Source organism: Haemaphysalis longicornis, unplaced genomic scaffold (genome assembly GCF_048455015.1).
Source record: "Haemaphysalis longicornis isolate Haplotype H1 unplaced genomic scaffold, Haemaphysalis longicornis Haplotype H1 scaffold_1, whole genome shotgun sequence".
NCBI classification, from domain to species: Eukaryota; Metazoa; Arthropoda; class Arachnida; order Ixodida; family Ixodidae; genus Haemaphysalis; species Haemaphysalis longicornis.
The window spans coordinates 107,802,907-107,822,602 of NW_027526203.1; the positions used below are offsets into that span (position 1 = coordinate 107,802,907).

Below are 19,696 nucleotides of genomic sequence, written 5' to 3' on the forward strand. Positions count from 1 at the left end.
TATCCTGTGCTGTCACAGGTACATGTTTGTGCAATTTGTGAGCCGCTGATCAGATCCACCGATGGGAGACATGACTGTGTGGCTTCAGGCCTCTCCGTAGTTCCCCTTGACACGACCCTTAAGATGCTAACATGCATTAACCTTCTTATTCCTGTTTTGAGTTTTCCATTATTGCGTCACTGCGGACGGGGTGTATCGATAAATCACAAAATGTTAAGTGTTGAATCATACTTTTCAGCTACAACATCATTCGGTGATGAAATTGATTTGAGTGCGACATTAAATGCCATTTATTTAAATTAACAACTTTGTGTTTTGTCCTAATGGCGCATTTAGAATTTTAAGATATCCACTTTTCAGATCGATACGCAGAGTGTATGAACAACCGGGGTGGGGTGCGTATAGTGCGTTCATTGCAACGTAAATTATCACTATTGCGCCTTAGACTCGCAGGGAAAGACAGCAACGAAACATGCTTTGCCCTTCTGCACGGACCACCATGTTGGGGGAACTTTTAATTACTCAAATTTACCACCGGGCCTTCCATGAGCGGTGGACTTGATACAGCATTTGAAAGTTAGTTTTCTGCCATAATGGTAAACCGCAAGTGTGAGGTCGAAAAATTTAGAAATAATACTGGCACTTTTTATATGGTCTCATGCAGCAGCATAGATCGGTGATGACGAAACTCCAGTGAGTAGGTGAGAAACTCCAGTGGGAAACTCCAGTGAGAAACTCCAGTGAGAAATTCCACGGCTGAGAGGGGCCAATAAAAATCCCCGTTGAAGTGTGCTTCTAAGGCGTGCTTCCGGTAAACGACTTATTTATTTTAAATCTGGCTTCATTTATGTATCGCCTTGTCCATAATCACATATCCATTGATGGATTGCCCCGGGAGCATCTCATTTACACAAATAACACCCGATTCTCTGCCCGAAACAATTTCTTGATGCCAAAAGTGCATACGAACTACGGCAAACAGACCGCAAAATTTGCTGGTGTGTCGACATGGAACAATATACCTGAAGAAATTAAGTCAAGTTGTACATTACATTCCTTTCGTAAATTATTTAAATTATATCTTCATAGAGAACCACATGTCTAGTAAACTATATGTGTTTTTGCTTTGTATGATTGATTTTCTAGAATATTTGTGTGCCAATTCTCCATGAAGCGTTATTGCATGCTTCCTGTTCGATATATTGTTTTTGCTTGTTCTATGTTTTAGGATGTTCCTAAACCTGCTCAACTGCTTGCCGCGATTTGTTCTATTAAAATTACGTTATGTAACGAGGTCCCCCCGACAGTTCTCAACTTCGGGACCTCTTTTGTCATTGTACTCGTTTATGTTATGCAAAAATCTGAAATAAACTTGAACTTGAACATGAACTTGAAGGCAGGTTCTGAGTAAACTGCGCTAGGATGACTAGAGCAGGAATAGCGGTAATTTGGTTGGCCGTATTAGTTTCCGTGTGGCTGTGAGGAATAGAAGCTGCTAAATAAAAGAGTGGAGCTACTGGACGGCAGGATTTATTATGAGAAAAAATTGCTTTTATGTCAATCTGCAGGAATGATTTGCATACTCTCAAAATATTAAATATAGTCGCGGGAATCTCAGGTAATTCTAGAGTGGTAATTAAGCAGGTCTGGGCAGGGCCAAAAATATCACTGGCATATTGTAGTATAGACGGCCCAAAAGTTTAGTAAGGAAGTAATTATACTGAAAGAAAGGTAGGCCAAGAATACGTCGTACGCAGTCGAGGACACGGTTAGTGGCGGTCGTTAAGCCGTTACTTGACGGGTCCGGAATGCATTATGGGGAATATGAGCACCCAAGGAATGCAAATTGAAGTTTTCAGGGTTAAACGCACCTGGGCTATGAGGCATGCCGCAGTGGACGTCTACAAATTCATTTAGACCACCTGGGGATCTTCCACGTTTAACTAAGTGGAGTCGATGGTTAAGTTATTAGTATTTTGGTCGCACAAGATTCCGATGGCGATAAAAAGAAATGAAGGTTTGTTCGTCATTCAGGAACCTCCATTTATGAAATCATTCTTGAAATTAAAAAAAAATTATCGTTTATTGTTGATACTACAATTTTAGAACTTACAGGCCGATGGATGACGAAAACGTCACCGAAGAAATGATGTCACATGTGAGACTCGTTGCTCGGTAATTATCCCATATTGCAAGATTAAGTGGCCGCAAGCTGTGGCCTTCGGCCCACCACTACACGTTTAGGAGGGGTGATGCATGGGAAATAGCGTATACAAAAAGCTGACCATCACCTGAAACCATTTTATCCAAATGAAAACGGATAGAGGGGGTATTAGGGGTGATACTTTAAGTAGTGTAGGCGATTATGTATGACTTTATATAGGCGATTATGTATGCCCTTTTTGTAGATCAGCGGAGATTGCGCCAGTTAAAATGTTGACTTTTGGGTGGAAACTTATTACGTAAGAAAGAGGGCAAGCTGACTGTCGCATGGGTGGCCCTTACGGAAGGCGTGAAGATTGTGGGGAAACAAGTCGGCAGAGATGAAGAATACAAGAATACAAAATGGGCCGTATGGTTACAGAATAAAAACTAGAAGTCCAAAAGGACGGCAATCATTCGGAGCAGAAATATTCCCCTTGTGAAAGTTCGAATAACCATACACACGTTGCCGATGCGCCAGTCGTACAGTAATAACCAAGGGTTAAATGATTCTCTAGAAATCTGTACTGAAAACAAACGGCTTGTGTATTTGTATTATTAAGTGGTCTCGCAATAATACTACCTAGTTGAACGGATAATAAGCTTCTAGCGAACCAATAACTTTATTCTGTACTTTTGTTGAAACAGCGATATCAATGGCGATTAAAAAAAAAACCGGAGAGGGGTATTGTTATTTGCGGGTTGTCGGGTAGAAGCAGCTGTTCGCCCTATCTAAAACAAGAGGCACATCAAACCCCGGTGAGAGAAGGCAACAGTTATCACTCACGGAAAAGGATTTGCGTGAGTTGGAGCTCACATTTTTGAAAATCGCCTGGTATAAAAGTGGGCATTGATGGAAAGGTTTTGCCAAGCGTGAGTAATGGAATACTTTACGGGGACCGCAACAAACATTTTTTTCGTTTCGTAGGTGTTTTAGCGATGTACAATCACGGCCAATTCGCGCACATGGATGTGGTCATAACACGAATATAAAGGTATATAAAGCATTCATTTCTTATTCAAAAATAAGTTATGTAAATTATGAGGGTGATAAACTGAGAAAAAAGCCTTTCATTAATATGAAAAAGTCGAGGTTCGTAACAGCGTAATTCTCTTCGAGGTGCAAAACGGGTGTTTTTATGCTTTTTTACTTTTGTGCCGGCCGTAGGAAGGCGAGGCAAGTAGAACTAAATTACCACTTAGGCCTTCCAGCCGGGTAAGGGAACAATTCATAGGGTAAGAAGTTAAGACAGGGTATGATATACTAGAGGAGTGGCCCGTAATTCGTGTCGGTAATCCGCCGCTGCGGATCAGTGGCTAAGGCGTCGTGGGGCTGAGCCCAAAGACGCGGATTCGATCTTGGCCACGGTAGCTACTTCTCTGATGAAGGCGAGATTTCGGCGCACGTTAAAGATCTCCAGGTGGTAAAAATAAGGTGGAGCCCACAACTACAGCGCGCCTGAAAGTCCAGGTGTACCTTCGCCGCGTTAAACCCCGCAATATATCAATTCCTGTATGTTGAGGACTAGCTGCGTCGTTCCGAATAATTAGCGAAGTGCTTTCAAACTTGCGTGGAGGTACTTCTTGATGGAACATAATTAGGATCAAACAACACTGTGCATCGAACAAGTTGTATGCTATATAGGCTATCTGTCACCCGCCAGGCAGAATTTGGTTGGCAGCCGAACTCGAGCCACGTTATTTGGTTAAGCACATCGGAGGACGATAAATTTTCCACAAACTGGGCCAAAGAACGTGTGAGTGAAGCCCACGGAATTATAACCTTACTTATTCCGGAGCTCCGAAAAGAGCTCACCGGTTTCCTTTCTTCAGTATGCGCCGCAGGGCATATGCAGCTTACGTGGCCTGCGGCGACGATAAACACCGTTGGAGGTAGCGCTTTGTTACTAGTCTTCATCTGTCTGCCCCTGAGGGCAAGATAAACATAGGCAGCAGGCTGGTAGACCACACCGTCCGCTTTCGAAGTCGCTGTACCGCGGGCCACAGCTTGCACTGATGGTTTGCGAGGTACTTCTCTCCGAGGCTGCCGTCACAGACAATATCCCATTCAGACCACATTTCATGATACGCGAGGAAAGCAGTTGGGACTTCTTCCTCAGTGCATTCCACAAAGGAACGGCGCGGCATTCCTGAAATCGGAAGATGCCACATGCTCATGGAACTGCCGCAGAAGCTGACGAAGTGACATCAAGCAAAGGAACCACGCATAATGCATCCACTTCACCGCTGTGCTCCTAAATATCTTCAAAGCGTAATGGCAGAAAAAAAAATATTTGAATATATCTGTACGGATGTACTCAAATTCTCAGTGATGCATACGATTTTTATCAATGTCCATCAAGTACTGTTTCCCTCAAAGAGACGCCTTTCAAATCGCAAGGAAGAAACTTCAACAGGCAGTACTTTGCATTTAGGATGTTTGCGGTGCTTACTCCTGCAATGCTGAAGGACTTGATCAACACAGATTCTGCCTTGTTAAGACTGTTGACTTGCACACCAGCCTTGAAGGTGGTTGACGTCAGTGCAGTTATATTTTGTGGGTTGCTCGCAATGAGCTCTGCATTGATCCCCCAGAAGAGTCAGTTACGCAGCTCTGAATCCAAGTCATGAGCAGACATTTTTTCTGAAAAATATATATTACACTGCGTTACGGACCGGCGCGTGAGTACGACCCGTGTCGACAAAAAAATCAAATTTTGGCGGTTTAACGCATCGGAAGCTAGGTACATTCGGGCTACGAGACGCGCCGTAGTCGAGGGCTCTGGATTAATTAAACCTCCAGGGGATGTCTAGCGTGCCCTGAGATCTCGACGCACGGGTGCTTTGGCGTTCTGCCTCCACTTCAAAAGCAGCCACCGTGGCCGGGACCGAACCGGCGTCCGTGGGCTCAGCAGCACAACGCCTCAGCCACTGCGAAACCGTGGCGGGTAACCCGCGTGGACGAGGTATTGCGGATGGTAGGCGGTTTGCACATGAGAGTTACCTCAGCATTAACGACGAAAAGCTAGAGGCCAAACGTTGTCTTTAATATATTTTGAAATGAGATAAATCACGCTGCAGCATACGGAATGCCAAAAGAAATCAATAGGGCAGCATAACGCCCTAAAACCCTGTATCAACCAAGGTCCTGGCTCGGCGAGGCGTGATCTTCTTGAATCGTTCGTTCCAAAGGTCAAGCATGCCTCGGCACGAAGGGTTTTCAAACCACCTTAAACCACACAAGCAAAAAAAAACACGCTCGCGTCCAGGGAGCGTACAGGTTTTTGCCCATGGGGTTTCCCCGAGTGGTGCACACGGCTGCGGAGCGGTCTCATTGGCTTTCACACGTCTCTGAGGCGATAACCAGTCGGCCTTTACAGAAGCTTGTTCGAACATGCAGGGTTCTTCGCTGGGACCGCTTTACAAAAGGAGGGAAATCATTACCCCGAGTGCAGAATTTAGCCGTGGCTAGTGTAACGACGCTTGCCGTAGGGTAACGGTGCAGCCCCTAGTGCTGATTCGTAACAATTCATAAAATCGTTACTTTCATGCATTCGAAAAACCTGAGCAATAAGCGGCTTTTCCATAGACTTGACATTAGGCCCTGGTTATCTCTTTCGTTCATTGAGTAAAGTATAGGCAATCATTTTTATGGGTTTGCCCCCTTGCAAGTAATCATGAAAGGGCTAAATGGATATTCTGGCAGTTCCACTCCAATAACCAAATTTCAACAAGCGGGTGAAATTTGATGCATTTCAAGCAAATGTGACTACGTTCTCGCACATTTCAACGCTTAGCAATAGACGAAGCTTTCAGCATCCGCGGAGCCAATTTCACACAGGCTTCCGAGAACATCATCGCCAATAATTGCGTTACGACACGTAACTTAGTAGAGTTAACAGTACGGACAGTCCCACGAGGTTGAGAATAACACCTACGCTGTCTTTTGAAGGTTTCTCCTTAAGGTATTTCTTGAAGCCACCTCGAAGGCAAAAATGCATAGCGGTGAGGCTTGTTCAAGGAATTTGAAGCCCTCTGAGCTTTCGAGCCTGCACCTTAGAAATGCAGATGATGGTACGCTGATGTCTTGGACCCAATGGTCCATGAAGGCACCCAAGTGACCAACAGCAAAGCCGCTGTGCCGCACTTTACAGTGACGTAGATATCTCGTAGGGAGCCCAACAAGGCTTGAAACCTGACACATTAAGATTACTAGCAGAATAAATGCGGCCACTAAACAAATAATACTATGCACAATGCAAAATTACCAATGAGTACGTAGAGGCACATTATGCGGGAAACACAAATCAAGTTACAAACCCCGTTTTTAATTAGAATAAAAATTTTGCTGCGAAAATTTTTGTGCTGTCCTAAACGACTAGCAACACGATGAAGGCCAGAAAACTAAAGTAATTTTTCATTTTAGCGTGATGGGCCTCAGGTATATCCGGAAAAAGGAAAAGTACAGACGTTGATTGCTACATCTGGGAGAGGTGTTTTGATGTCTAAAATAGGCCCCGTGTCCAGAGACACTCATAGTAGACATTTATACCGTGACAACGCAGCGGAGTGCCGAGACCAGGTGGTTGTCAGACACGTATTTAGGGTCGCCGGGTGCGACGAAGAAAAACTGCATTGCACCGACACTTTACCATGAGCGAGATTAGACATCAGCGAGTAAAGGAGGTCGGCACAGTAATCTATAAATTCCGGCTGTTTGCTTTCTCGCTTTTTGTCCAGCCCTCCGCAGTTTTCTGACATGTTGATTCCGACTTTTTGCTGTTGCATTTTATTCACTAGAGAATGGTCCAGAAAAACGACACTTAAACCCTTTTGCGTCCGATCCTGCAGTCTGATGCAAATAAATCTTGCCAGAATATTCTAAGAAAAGTGAATTCATATGCAATGTCACACTGAGAAAACGCTCAGCTGTCGTATATTGCAGAGATAAGAAAGATAGCGTGTTACCCAGAGCACCATGAGAAGCTGGGATGCCTCCGTCCTTCCTAACGGGCTTTAGTTCTGTATTAGTAGCCGTTCATTCTTGAGGACATCAAGGATTTTGAAAAGGAACACCGCCTAGTAATTGTCACAGCTAAAAGGTTATCTCCCTTCATTTTTTGTGTATACAATAGAATACTACACACCAAACGTCAAAAACTGCAAATAATTACGATAGCTCGCCGCTCAGCTTCAGTGGCTAATACTCCTGTCACACGGCAAATCTAATGTCAATCAAACTGAATGACATTAGCTGTAAATGACATTGGGCTCGGCCGTGCGGGTCTACACGGTGGAACAAATGTCATTTGATTGTGATAGCGGTGACGATTAGCGAGCTCGCAAAACCGCAAAATTACATTTCAAGCGCATATAGAATGTTTCACACGTAATATCTAAAAAAAACGTAACAAAGGAATATTTTTTAAAATAAAAACAAGAAAACCACCGATTTAGGTGACATCAGTAGACATCACAAGCTGAGACAAGTCTGCAAAAAATCCGGATTAGGGTAGCGCGCGCACTGGGGACGAGATTTTATTTTTTGTTAGTATTTGCTGGTCTTTCTTTATTAGAACAACAATACAAAAAAGAAACTATAAGTTTACTGACAGTTTTTAGAAGCAGTATTATTTGGTTTGTTACTGAATTTTCCTGTCTAGGGACGCGCTACTGCTGTCGAGGCTACTCATTCGGCCGCCAACTGAGGTTTAACTGAGGTTCGGGACCTCAGTTAGCCGGTAAACGTCATTCGCCTTGAATGTCATTCGGTATTCTCGTGTAGCGCCGAATTAATGACATTTAGAGCGAATTACATTTGCTGTAAATGTCATTAGATCTGCCGTGTGACAGGGGTATAACACGTTCTACGGCTGCGCCAAAGCCGTGAGTTCGATCCCGGCTTCGGAAGTCGTATTTCTGATGGAGGCGAAAAAGAGAAACGCCCTTCTGTAGAGATTTCGGCGCAATTGAAACACGCCCACATTGTTGAAATTGAACCGGAGATCTCCATTACGGCACGAATCGTAGCCTTGGTGTTGCTTTTGCGCAAAAAAAAAAAAAAAAAACCTGACAAAAGCCGCAGGAACAGGTACAGAATGGCACCCTGTGTCCTCTTGAGCAAATTAGAGGCAATGTAATTTCCTTTTTTTTTCAGGAGGTGTTAGGCGGGCTTGCAATCTTCAGCTGTGCCATTTGTCTCTCAACAAGTAAGCTGTTTATTTGTCCTGTTTGGAACACGCATATCCGCCGAGAGCGGATTGGGAAAGAGCGCTGGTGCGTTCAGTCCATTTTTTATTTGAGCAGGAACTATAGGCATAAGTAGAGATACATTGTTGTAGGATGTACAATAGAGAAGGATGTACAACACGGTGACCACGTATACAGACCCAGAAGACCCGTACTGTAGTTGTAGGAAGTATTTTCAGCTGCTAACAGCCTGCGTGCAACTGTTTTGCCGCGCAAGCGAGCGTAGCGGCCATACGTATATATCCTTTACGTGTCCCCCGTTTTTGTTGCCTTTTAAGTGCGAATGCACTTTATAAGCGACCCCAAACCATCCACCGCCGGCGGCGTTGGCGTCCGCAGTGCTCCTCTATAAAGAAAAACAGCATCCGGCGCCAGGTTTCGATCCGCGGACTTTGCGGCCGCAGCGCGACGCTCTACCGACCAAGCCACGGACGCGACGTGATATCAGCGTTAGTGACGCGCCTTATATCTTTAACGCATTCAAACTACGTCGTCAGCGGCGTGCGTTGGCGACTCAGCGGCGTTATAGCCGCTTGATAACTGCGTGGTGTACACGTGATACTACACACCCGATGGAAGAGATGGAAGAGAAGGCGGCGAAGCGGTGGGCTGCGGGGGCCGAGCGCAAGCGCCGCAAGCGGGCCGACAACCGTGCATTCGCACTTTCACATTCTCCCCCTCGGGGAAAAGGGGGGGGAATTTTTCAATAAACTGTTGAAGTTCGCCCTTCGTTCCAGTCGCGTTGTTGTCCGATTCGTCGTAGTATACTCAGCGCAATTCGATATGAAGTGGTTACTCTTCTCTATTAGGATCAGAACGGAAAATCTTGCTACAGCTTGCAACAAGGGTCTCATTGAGGCTTATGTAGGACGCGACCTCTGTGCTTAAGGGTATTGGGGAGCTTTGCATCAAACTTGTGTCGCAGGGCACCTACTGTATAACCTGCTTTCTGCCTATCTTTCATCTAGGCAGAAAGTGTGTGTGTGTGGTGGCGGCGGAGGGGGTTCCCCAACGTGAGGGGAAACCAACTGAGAGAACACAATAGACACAAAAGGAGATAGACAGCATGCTTCACAGGACAATGCCATCTCTTGTGACCCAATTGAATTCTGTAAAAACGCCCACCAAAGTAAAATTTAAGCTCGCCCAGACGATGTCATCATGTTGCACTCAAAGAAAACACGCTTGTCTGCCTGTCGTCCACCGCACAAAAGAAAACTTGTCCCTGGGGCCGTAGAACTGCCTGAAGTCTGTTTTATACCTTCCTAAGCCGCACTCCTGAGGGAAAAAGAAAATAAGTTTTGAGCCAGTTTGTATATATAGCTTTCAGGCACGGCCGGCTACGTCCCTAGTTACAAGGGTGAGCAATCGAAGCGGCTTCCAATGCGGCTACAGATCTTCGCGACATAGTTATATTCAAATTTACGGGGTTCAACTTTCAAAAAATGCTTCCAAGGAACCAGTAAAAACAGGTGCAACCTACGTGAATCCCCTGGGCACAGCGGCAAATCACCATGGTAGTAGCAAGCTGTGAGGCTCGAACAAAAGACACCAGGATTTCATGGAGCAGCTAGCGGAAAACAATCATGCTGTTCGAGACAGAAAGGAAACCAAGGAACAGATAACCTCACTTTTACATTAAAGGGTTGCGTACACGCCGTCTACGCGTGGTGAGTCAGTCCAGCTTAGCAAGGCATTTTTTAATGTATTCGAAAAGGAATTGTGTAGTTGTAGCTGAAAAGCTTCGCTATTGAAAAGCTGAAAAGCTTCGCCAGGCATCACTAGTGGTGCGACGAGTAGGAGATAGGTGAAGGCCACTCAAAGCGCTAAGCTGAATGGGAAAGCAAAGCGTCTCATGCGGCAAGATTACAAAGCCCTTCAACACCATGAAGGGGAAGCGAGGCTGGACATTCCTGCTTTATCATTGCCAACCATTAAATGGTGGTCAGGTGTCCTACGAGTTTTCATGCATTCAGAAACAAACTAAGAAGAGCAGGAAATGTGTACAAACCATCAATGCTCACAAGGCAGTGATGCTCCATTTCGCCGAAGTTGAATCGGAGCTCACGAAAGCAATCGGTATTTTTATGCTGTTCACGTTTTTGATTGGAGTATGTTGAACAACAGCACAGCAATCAAGAAAAATACGAAAGATACAAGCACGCCCGAAGCGCTGTCTTACAACTGACTGGATTTTCTTCACAAACATCGTCTAGGCATGTTCCTGCTGGGGCTATTGAAAGCTGCGTCCTCTGAGTTGTGGACGTGTTTGCCCGACTTCAACACGCATTGAATGAATCCTTCTTAGCACGCACCTGCTCTTAGCTGTTAGATTCATACCCACGAGCTAAAGTAGCTTACAGCTGATAAGGAGGGAGGGTTCGTGGCAGTGTTGTAGGCGTTACCGAAAAAAAGTATCTAAATACGTTACTTGTTACTTGCAAATAAAAGTAACGCGTTACCGACCTACGTCACCTTAAAATAAAAGGAACGCGTTACCGTTACCGTTACTGATAAAAAGCAACGCACGTCCCTGTTGCGTTAATTTTCATTCACGAACTAAAACATTTGCTGTCTCCTGTTTCGACGTTTGATATGTGCGTAAGTGCCATTAATTACCCTTAATTACCTTAATTAACTTAATTACCCTCTCTTTTTTAGGGTTTCACCCGAATCGTTACAGGGAAAAACGCGGAAGTATATATGAAGATGATTTATAACATGTTGGCACGGAACTTAACACAAGAACCGGCCTCCCTCATTAGCAAAGAAATTAAGACCAGCCGAGATTGAAACTTTGAATGTATTTTATTCACAACATGTCGAAGTGCAGATAGTTGCTGTGAACAAGTTCCTCCGTTACCCGAAGCACACTCTGCTGTTGTACTTTAGCAACAGCTGAATTTCGAAGTTGGCATCTGACATTTTACCTCGCTTCTTGGTAAAAACGTCCGCGCCTACGCTAAATAGGCGTTCAGCGAATGCGCTCGATGGTACTGCCGTGTTTACTTTGAGAAACAGCTTGTGCACCATCCCCGTGACTAATCTGCAGTGGTCCAAGCAACCTTTTTCTTTACTTTTTTTCAACTTCGTTCACCTGCTCGCAGCGTAGTCAACCTTAATGGTCTTGCCCCTTTGCTCTGCTTCCGGCCGTATTATTGTGCGTGTGGCTTTCTGAATACGCACCAATGATTTGTAATGCCACCTTGCCCAAGAAACAAAATTTTCTTGTACGCAAGACTGCTTGGGCAGGTTTGGGTCTGTACCGTCTCAAAACGCGGCAGAAATAAATGTCGGTGGCTGCCTCAAATTGTTATTTATGTATCTGAAGTCATTGCTTGCGGCATGGAAAGAAATAACACATTTGTATGGGATCGTGTATGGCTGCTGTACTCAGTGACTTGGTATTTGACATTCACGCGCACCATTGTCTAGTGGCTTTCGGAGAGCAGCGTGTTCAAAATTTTTCGGCATGTGGATGATTTCGTCAATATACTTGAATGTACCGCGGCATGTACTGATCAACCAGTCTCTAGGGGACTGTAAACATGGTGAAACTGTTTAAGCCTGTGCATAAAATGCGGTTTGTAATTACATCACGCTCCGGGAACTTAAGCTACACTTTTCTGTTAATTTTGTCTGTTTGGCAAATCATCCAAGCGGTTCACGGTTGCGGTGTAATCCTCACCGGAACATTGAAAATTAGTAAAAATTGGGATATCGTGCATTGTTTAACAAATCCTGCCACTAAGGGCCACACTGCTCAAGCCATTTTTAGAGCTGAGGCTATTCGTGTTACCAGTTTAGACTTCCCCAGGCAGCTTCTTTCCTGTGTGGCAGAAGGTACTTTAAAGGCAAGAAACAGAATTTCTGAGACTAGAAAACCGAAGACCAACAACATACGGCAAATATATGAAATAGTGGCATTTATGATGTACCTACATACCGTATCAGACAATAAATCAATATACCTGAGAGAGCAGGCATTCAAGTGTATTTTCGGTCCTAAAGGAGTTACCGGCGCTCCGCAGCATGAACTGCTGCTTGAGGAAGGGAAAACATTTGCGTCAAATAAAGCAACCAAAAGCCTTTGTGGCATAGAAACAGTGGTGCAAAACCTTTCCTCGACTTGCAGAAAGAGGTGTATCAGTCAAACTCAGGGTTGTCTTGAGGACCGTATCCAGGGTCACTACAATAACGTAAAATAGAAAGCGCATGAACATCTCGCCACCCACACTGTCGCGTGTACTGGCAAGCCACGGTATAAAAATTGCAGCCTACTTGGCCAAAATGTGGACGAGCATAATGGAGAAATTATCGAGGCTTCCGAGATTGAGGGACGGGGGAGGAATGGAACAGTGCGGCTTCGACTACAATCACGGAGAAAGATCTCCACTGTATGACTAGGGCACGTGATGATATCTGGTAGTTGTGATGTTTGCGTGTAGTTTCAATGGTTTCTTTTTTTTAGTATTCGTTTATAGGGTGCGTATTCGGAGAAAAGAAAATCAGTTGCAAGTGTTGCCTTTGTTGGAACTTCTAACTACGTCGTCTTGCCTACTGTGCTACAGTTCAACACGCATCACAAACTTCCCCAAATCTTTACGTTGATAAAAGTAGATGACCGATTTTCTTCTACGTGAAAGGAACGGCCGAGTGTGCAATAAATGACCAGTAGAAAAAAGGTATGTCCAAACAGCCTTTTCGAGTAACTACACATCTCTACCAAGATAATAGTGATTGTGGGGCGACAGAAAAATTTGGCTTCTCAGAAATTAGGCTGTGACAGTAATGGCAAACTACTCTGCGATCGAAAGATATCCCTCTACTTTTTTTAGATAAACAAACTCAATTTTCGAAAACAAATACCGCCATTGTTTCCGTTCTCTCTTTAAAAGTAACATGGAACTCTTTAGCGGAAGTTAATTCACGTCGTTTGCTCTAAAATACAACGAAATGCGTGAGAACAAGTAGACACATTTTGAGCGAACAATGACATCAATAGTCAATAAACTAAGTTACACAGAAAAGCAAAGCAGCCCTCAATATTTATTTACTGGGAAACTTATTACTTCGTTTCATGTTGCGCGCCCGCAGAGATAGGTCAACACAAAATAAAGTAAGACTGGTACCTGCAGAGATCGGTCAACACACAGTAAAATATGACTGGTTCATGAACAGAACGGGGAAATAGGGTTGAAGCCAGGCTTTTTATTATTCGTATTAGGAAACTATTTTATGATTGATTTCTTATCCGCCCTTTGTTACAGTGGTGGGAGCCCCCTTTATCGTGTGGAACATCGTGATTGGTATCGTGGGGACGGCATACACAGTGATAGTAAGTGTTTCTATCACACATCATAGGGGTCGTGTGGGAAATGTGAGGTGGGATAAGCCGCACAGGCTGAAATTGTTTTATGCCAGAGCGTTGCCGGGAAGCCTTATCATAATCTGTTAAACTCTAGGCCGTACAGAGGTTACGAATATTACAAGTTCGTTTCCTGAAGGAAACACGTATTGCGCGGAGGCCGGTTTCTCGCACACAACTTCATTCTGTATCTAATTTTCTCTCATTATTGCAAGGACATAAATGCCCGCTTACGCAAAACATCCGCTGGCGGCGGGAGCCAGGATTGTTCCACATATGACGAATGGCTCAATGATTAACAAAAGTGAAGAAAATTTTCTAGCTTTAACCCGGGCTTTGAATCCGGGCCTCTGAAATACGAGTCGATCGCGCATCCACTACAACACGTCCGATCCTGTGGCTCTGATCGCCTTGCGGTGAACTCAGTGGTTCGTCTAGTGGTGAACTCAGTGAACTCAGCAGTCTTCGACTTATAAATGCGCGTTTGAGACGTGTACCTAGTCCTAGAGAAGTAATATGAGCACGTTAATTACACCTAAGCAGCATATCACGTTCTCGCTAGTAGCGTATATTTAGGGTAAAGAAGGGCGACTTGCCAACTTTCTGAGTCACAGTAATCGAGAGAAAAAGACACCGTCGGAACGGCGAAATGGCCATGATAAAGGTAACAAGATCCAACAATCGCTAAAAAAGACACGTTTTTCCGGGTGGTGCTCTTTCGAGCGCGATGTACTCTGGAGCGTCTACCGCCATGGCAGCTGTTCAAGTTTGGTCGTTTGCTTTGTTGGATAAGGTGCTCTTAGTCTGGCGAGATGCGCCAGCAATTGTTCGGCCCGAGTGCCTCCTAATTGCTTAATAACATCGCCTCTTCACCACAAGTCGACCAGTTCCGCCTCCCCAAAAAAGAATAGACCAAACGTTGGCCCAATGGGAGGACGATGTGGTCTAGAGCGGTGTGTGGGGTTACCAAGCTTTTCATTGCTAAGAGGAGTGTCGTCTGCTCTGCGGCACGCTCTAGGCAGCACATTAAGTATGTTAAACATCCACTAGCACTGCACATAACGAGCTCAGAGGTGATCACACGAAGCTCATCTCGACTCGCCAAGGTTCGGTCTTCGCTGAGCCCGTTCGGATGTTGTACAGCGAAGTGGCTCCCGCTCTTGTGTATCCATTTGTGACGCAACGTTGATGATGGGAACCACACAAGGCCTTGAAATGGTCGCCAACTGCCCTTTTGAAGGTGATCCGCTGGGCGCACAAAACTGTAACACTAGGTGCAGACGACAGCGCAATCCGCGCCATCTGATCAGCGGCATCATTGCCGTCGACGCCAACATGGGATTGAAGCCACAGAAACTGCGCGTGGAAACCCTTGATGCTGAGATTTTACACAAGTTCTACACCATCATCGCCCACTCAAGTAAGCCTAGAAAGAAGATTCAAGGCTGCCAAAAAATACCGAACAGTGGGAAAATAGCAGTCATTCGACTTCAAGACGGTGCAAGTCATTTGTGTTGCACTGAGGCCCAGCGCGTTCCGATTCCGTTGTATGAGAAGACCAAACAAGAACACCAAGGAATGGAGAAGATAGCAGTTATCTCTTCAGTCGAGCAGGCAACCGAATCGTGTTCAGCGAGGGTGGCCATGCCCAAGCCTTGAGGAGTTCACAGAGCTCAACCGCTTTGTTCTCCGAGAATGGCAGTCGATCCCATCTATTGAACAGACACTCGGGATTCCCTCTGGAGCGAAAGGGTTCTGAAAGCTTGACGGCAACTCTGGATTTTGGGAGATTCATATCCCAGATGATAGCAAGGAGTTTACGACTTTCATAACGTTTTGTTTTAGGTTTAGGTTTCACCGACTCGCAAATGGTACGTCGTCTGCTCCAGAGTTGTTTTAGAGGCATATGGCTACATGCGGCAAGGTGTGAGCCATGTCATGTGGCACATAGACGAAATATTTTTATGGGGAGACACAAAAAAGGAGCACAACGAGTCTCTTCGTTAATTTCTGCGGAGACTCATGGCAGCCGGCGCCGCGCTCAGTGAGGGCACGTTCTGTGTTGCACAACTGAAATAGCTGGGACACAAGAATGTATAGCAGTGCATCAGGCTTCGTGAATTCAAGATCACGGCTGTTTCGGATATGAAAACTCTCACAACCAGAACAGCGCTGCAAAACATACTGTTATTGCGGCATATATTGCTCGGTTCGTTCCAAACCTCTCAGACAACCTGCAGCCTCTTACGCTGCTGCTGCTGCAAAAAAAAAACAGGAGTTTGTTTGGGGCGCGCCGCAACAAGAAGCGTTCAACAAGAGGAAAAAGCGTCTGCCTAAGAGACCAGTTCTCTCCGTTTACGACCCCACAACAGAGACAATAGTCACGGCAGATGCTTCACCTTTCGGACTTGGCGCCGCTCTTTGTCAGCGGCAATCCACAGCGACTTCGCAGTATTCGCTTACCCTTCTCGACATCTAGCAGACACTGAAAGCAGTACGCACAGTTTGAGAAAGAGGCGAAGGGATGCGAGAAATTTTAGGACTGTCTCGATGGCAAGCAACTTCTCCTAGAAACTGACCACGAGCCTCTCGTGCCGGTTTTTATCACGAAGAATCTTCATGATTTTACACTAAGGTTACAGAGACTTCTCATCGGCATGATGCGCTACATTTATATCATGTCGTACGTACCTGCAAAGAGCTTTGACTGCTGGTGCTCTCTCTAGCGCACCTCACCCATCGGCCATCCCACACCCAGAATCCCGTGAACTGGTTAATGAAATAGATGCCTTTGTTAGGCAGATCACGCAAAACGTTCTAAGTAATCGAGCCTGCATCTAGCTGCTTCGGAATAGTCAGAAGGCTGCCCAACTGTGGGGTTAGACGCGGAAATTTTGGAGCAAAAAATGTCCTTTCCAGAGACACCTACACCAAGAGTTGGAGCCATTGTTTCAGTTTCGCCATTAACAAAATGTTACAAATTACCTCCTCTCGCCTTCAACCAAACGTTTCAGCATTAACTAAACGTTGAAAAGGGCAGGAGTAGTAGTCCCGGATGGCTAGAAGCCTCCAATATTGCGCCTACTACATGAAACCTATTTGGGAACTTAAAAGAATATTGAAAAGGCAAATGATTGTTTAAAAAATATTTAAAAAACGTTAAAAAACATTCCAGAATTGTTCAAAATGCATGTAGACAAGGACAAACAGGGAGCTGACGCTTCAGCCTACACTTTTCATGCAAGGGACCAGGCATGCAGCGAGTGGCTTTGACCTGTTGAAATGAAATGGCGGAGGTTGCGGTCACGATCACCAAAACATCTATGTCCAAGACGGGGGACCCATTGACGCAGTGGAGATATGTCCTGCAGTGCGTTACAAATAAACAGAGGAGCCTTTCAGGATATAAAGGGAACAACATTGTATTTGCTGGCGCTACTTTCTCCTATTGCACTGAATCATGGGTGAATGGATATTCAATCTTTAAACGAGTTTTGTTTGTTTACAAAGCACTGCGGCGATAACCAATGCAGCGCCGACTGGATGGTATAAATCTGAGTTCATCTTCGAAGTGCTAATAAATAAAACAAGTAATAAAACAAGCGCAATGACAAAGCTACTGTAACCTTTGATGTAATTGCCATATAATCGAGCCAATTTGCATGATAGTGGACAAATAAACGGTCCGCTCGTTAGTTTAGAAAATTCATTTTGCATGGACAAATGGATTACTGGGTTCACCGTTCTCGCAAGCTGTTTACCTTTGGCGCACTCACCATACGTAGCAGCTCTCAGAAAAGGATAGACGAGAGGACAGTACTTGAAGCATATATGGGGGAGACAGAAGAGAGACGACCTTGAGGAACAAATCCTAGAGATGAATCAGCCTGTTCTCAGAATACTCATGACAATTTATGGCTTTCAAACTACACTGAAAGCTACGCACACCCGTTGGGCTTTCTATAGGCAAGCTCAACAGGGGTGTGGGATCAGTGTGTGATGCGTGTGCACAAAAGTGATCAGGTTATGTATAACGAGACTAAATCGACAAGATACGTAATAATTAATAGTTTCGTGTTCTTTCTTCCTCTTATCAAGGGCGGTCTTCGCGGTGTTGTGTGGAGCGACACCATTCACGGAATCGTCATGTTCGCCGCGCCTCTCACAATTGTTGCCAAGGTTTTGTACGACGCGTGCCGTGACGAGAGCCAGTTCGACCGGCGGCCAATCTGGGATTTGGATTTCAAGAAGGCCTCTTTCGAGTGAGATTGTGTTTGATGGAAATTGCCAGTAACAGGGCTTTAAATGCTGTAAACAACAGGTTCTCCTTCGTTATCTCGATTCGCACCACCTTTATAGAGGGGATAAAATAAATACAGACCCTCTTGGGGGTTGTGAAGGCGCTAGAAATATTAAAATAAAACTACCTCAACATAATCACATGGCGCCATCTTTTAGTTACTTTCCTAGACTACTCGTTTGCTCTGCTAAGTCTGGCGTTTTTTCAGTCTAAGCCAACGCAGAAAGTTAAAAAATGGATTCGACTTTCTCTGCAGGTCATTCACAAACATTGCCAAAGTCAGCTGATTAGCACCATTGGTGTCGCTAAATTATTATTTTCATCGACTGCTGCAACTTTTCCGGGGGAAGTTCTTGCTGGCGGCGCGAGCAACTAGAGCCGAGTTCTGTCCATAAGATTAAAAGGCCAGCGTTAGTTTCACCCATTCCTTGGTTGTGTAATTTTCAAACTCTTAAACGTAATATTTCTCCATACAACACCCAGACACAATTTATAATGTCCCAAAATCTGCTAACGAATGTATTGATTTTGATGAAACCCGCCAGAAACTGCATCCTTTGTCATTGAATCATAGTATCCATTATTATTTTGGAATATAAACATAATAAGCAAGAGATAACTTACGTTCTAAACAATATACAACCAAAAGACTAGATTTGTAGGACTGTGTCAACTGTGCCGTTGCCGGTTGAGATGAAGGAAGGAATGAAGGAATAATTTGGTTAACAGGCACAACATACGAAAAAATGAAGTGATGCTGCATCACATTTGGTAATTTTCTGCCAAAATCAATACATAAAAAGGATGGCAAATGGCTAGATAAAAGCACCTAAAACACGAGCACCCTAATGTAACCATGAAGTCGGTGGCAAGTGATGTTTACGTATATATTCATAACAGACAACATGACCCTGTAATTCAAATAAACGGCACATTCCGTATGAGAAGTACATCAGCGCACGTAATTGTACATGGGTAGGCAGAACACATTGTGGCCATGCAGATTTAAATAATTCTAAATTCGAGGGCAACATTAAACCACTAACAAATTATGTGGGTGACTATAACTAAGGAATTACGCAAATGGTGTTTTCAACGTGATGCAAAACAACAAACTTAACATGGGAACGGCTCCTCCGAAATTAGAAATGACGAAAGAAAACCTCGTACGTGCAGCATTATGGTAGTAAGAATCACAACATATCCGAGGGATTGTACGCGTCGAACGACGTCCAGCAACTGCCGGCTATGAATTGTTCTCACCGTACGGTGTGGGCTTGCCAACGCTGCTGGCTTAATGCATCACTTTTCCCGAGAAACATGTGAGCAAGGGAATGAGCTTTTAAATGTTGGATGGAAGGCTTGCGCAGCGACGCGCGCGTGACGTCAGGTGCATGGCGGGAGGCGCGTGGGAAGAGCGCATTATTCTCTTCACTCTGCTACATGTTCGGGTGCAGCAGATAGTTCCACATCCTCCCGTTCCTAGGAAGGCCGCTGTTCAAACTGCGACGGCGGAATTATGCACCGGCCACTCTTGCTGGGAGGATGGTCACTGCATGTGCAGAATGGGTTCCGCG

General features: G+C 44.9%; 1 long non-coding RNA gene across 1 annotated transcript; it reads left to right on the plus strand.

Moving 5' to 3' along the window:
* Positions 1-8,363: 8,363 nt before the first annotated feature.
* LOC144165286 (uncharacterized) lies at positions 8,364-18,068 on the plus strand. Its single transcript, XR_013321445.1, has 3 exons — positions 8,364-8,411; positions 13,722-13,789; positions 17,918-18,068. It is a non-coding gene; the product is annotated as an uncharacterized LOC144165286 (long non-coding RNA).
* Positions 18,069-19,696: the final 1,628 nt, after the last annotated feature.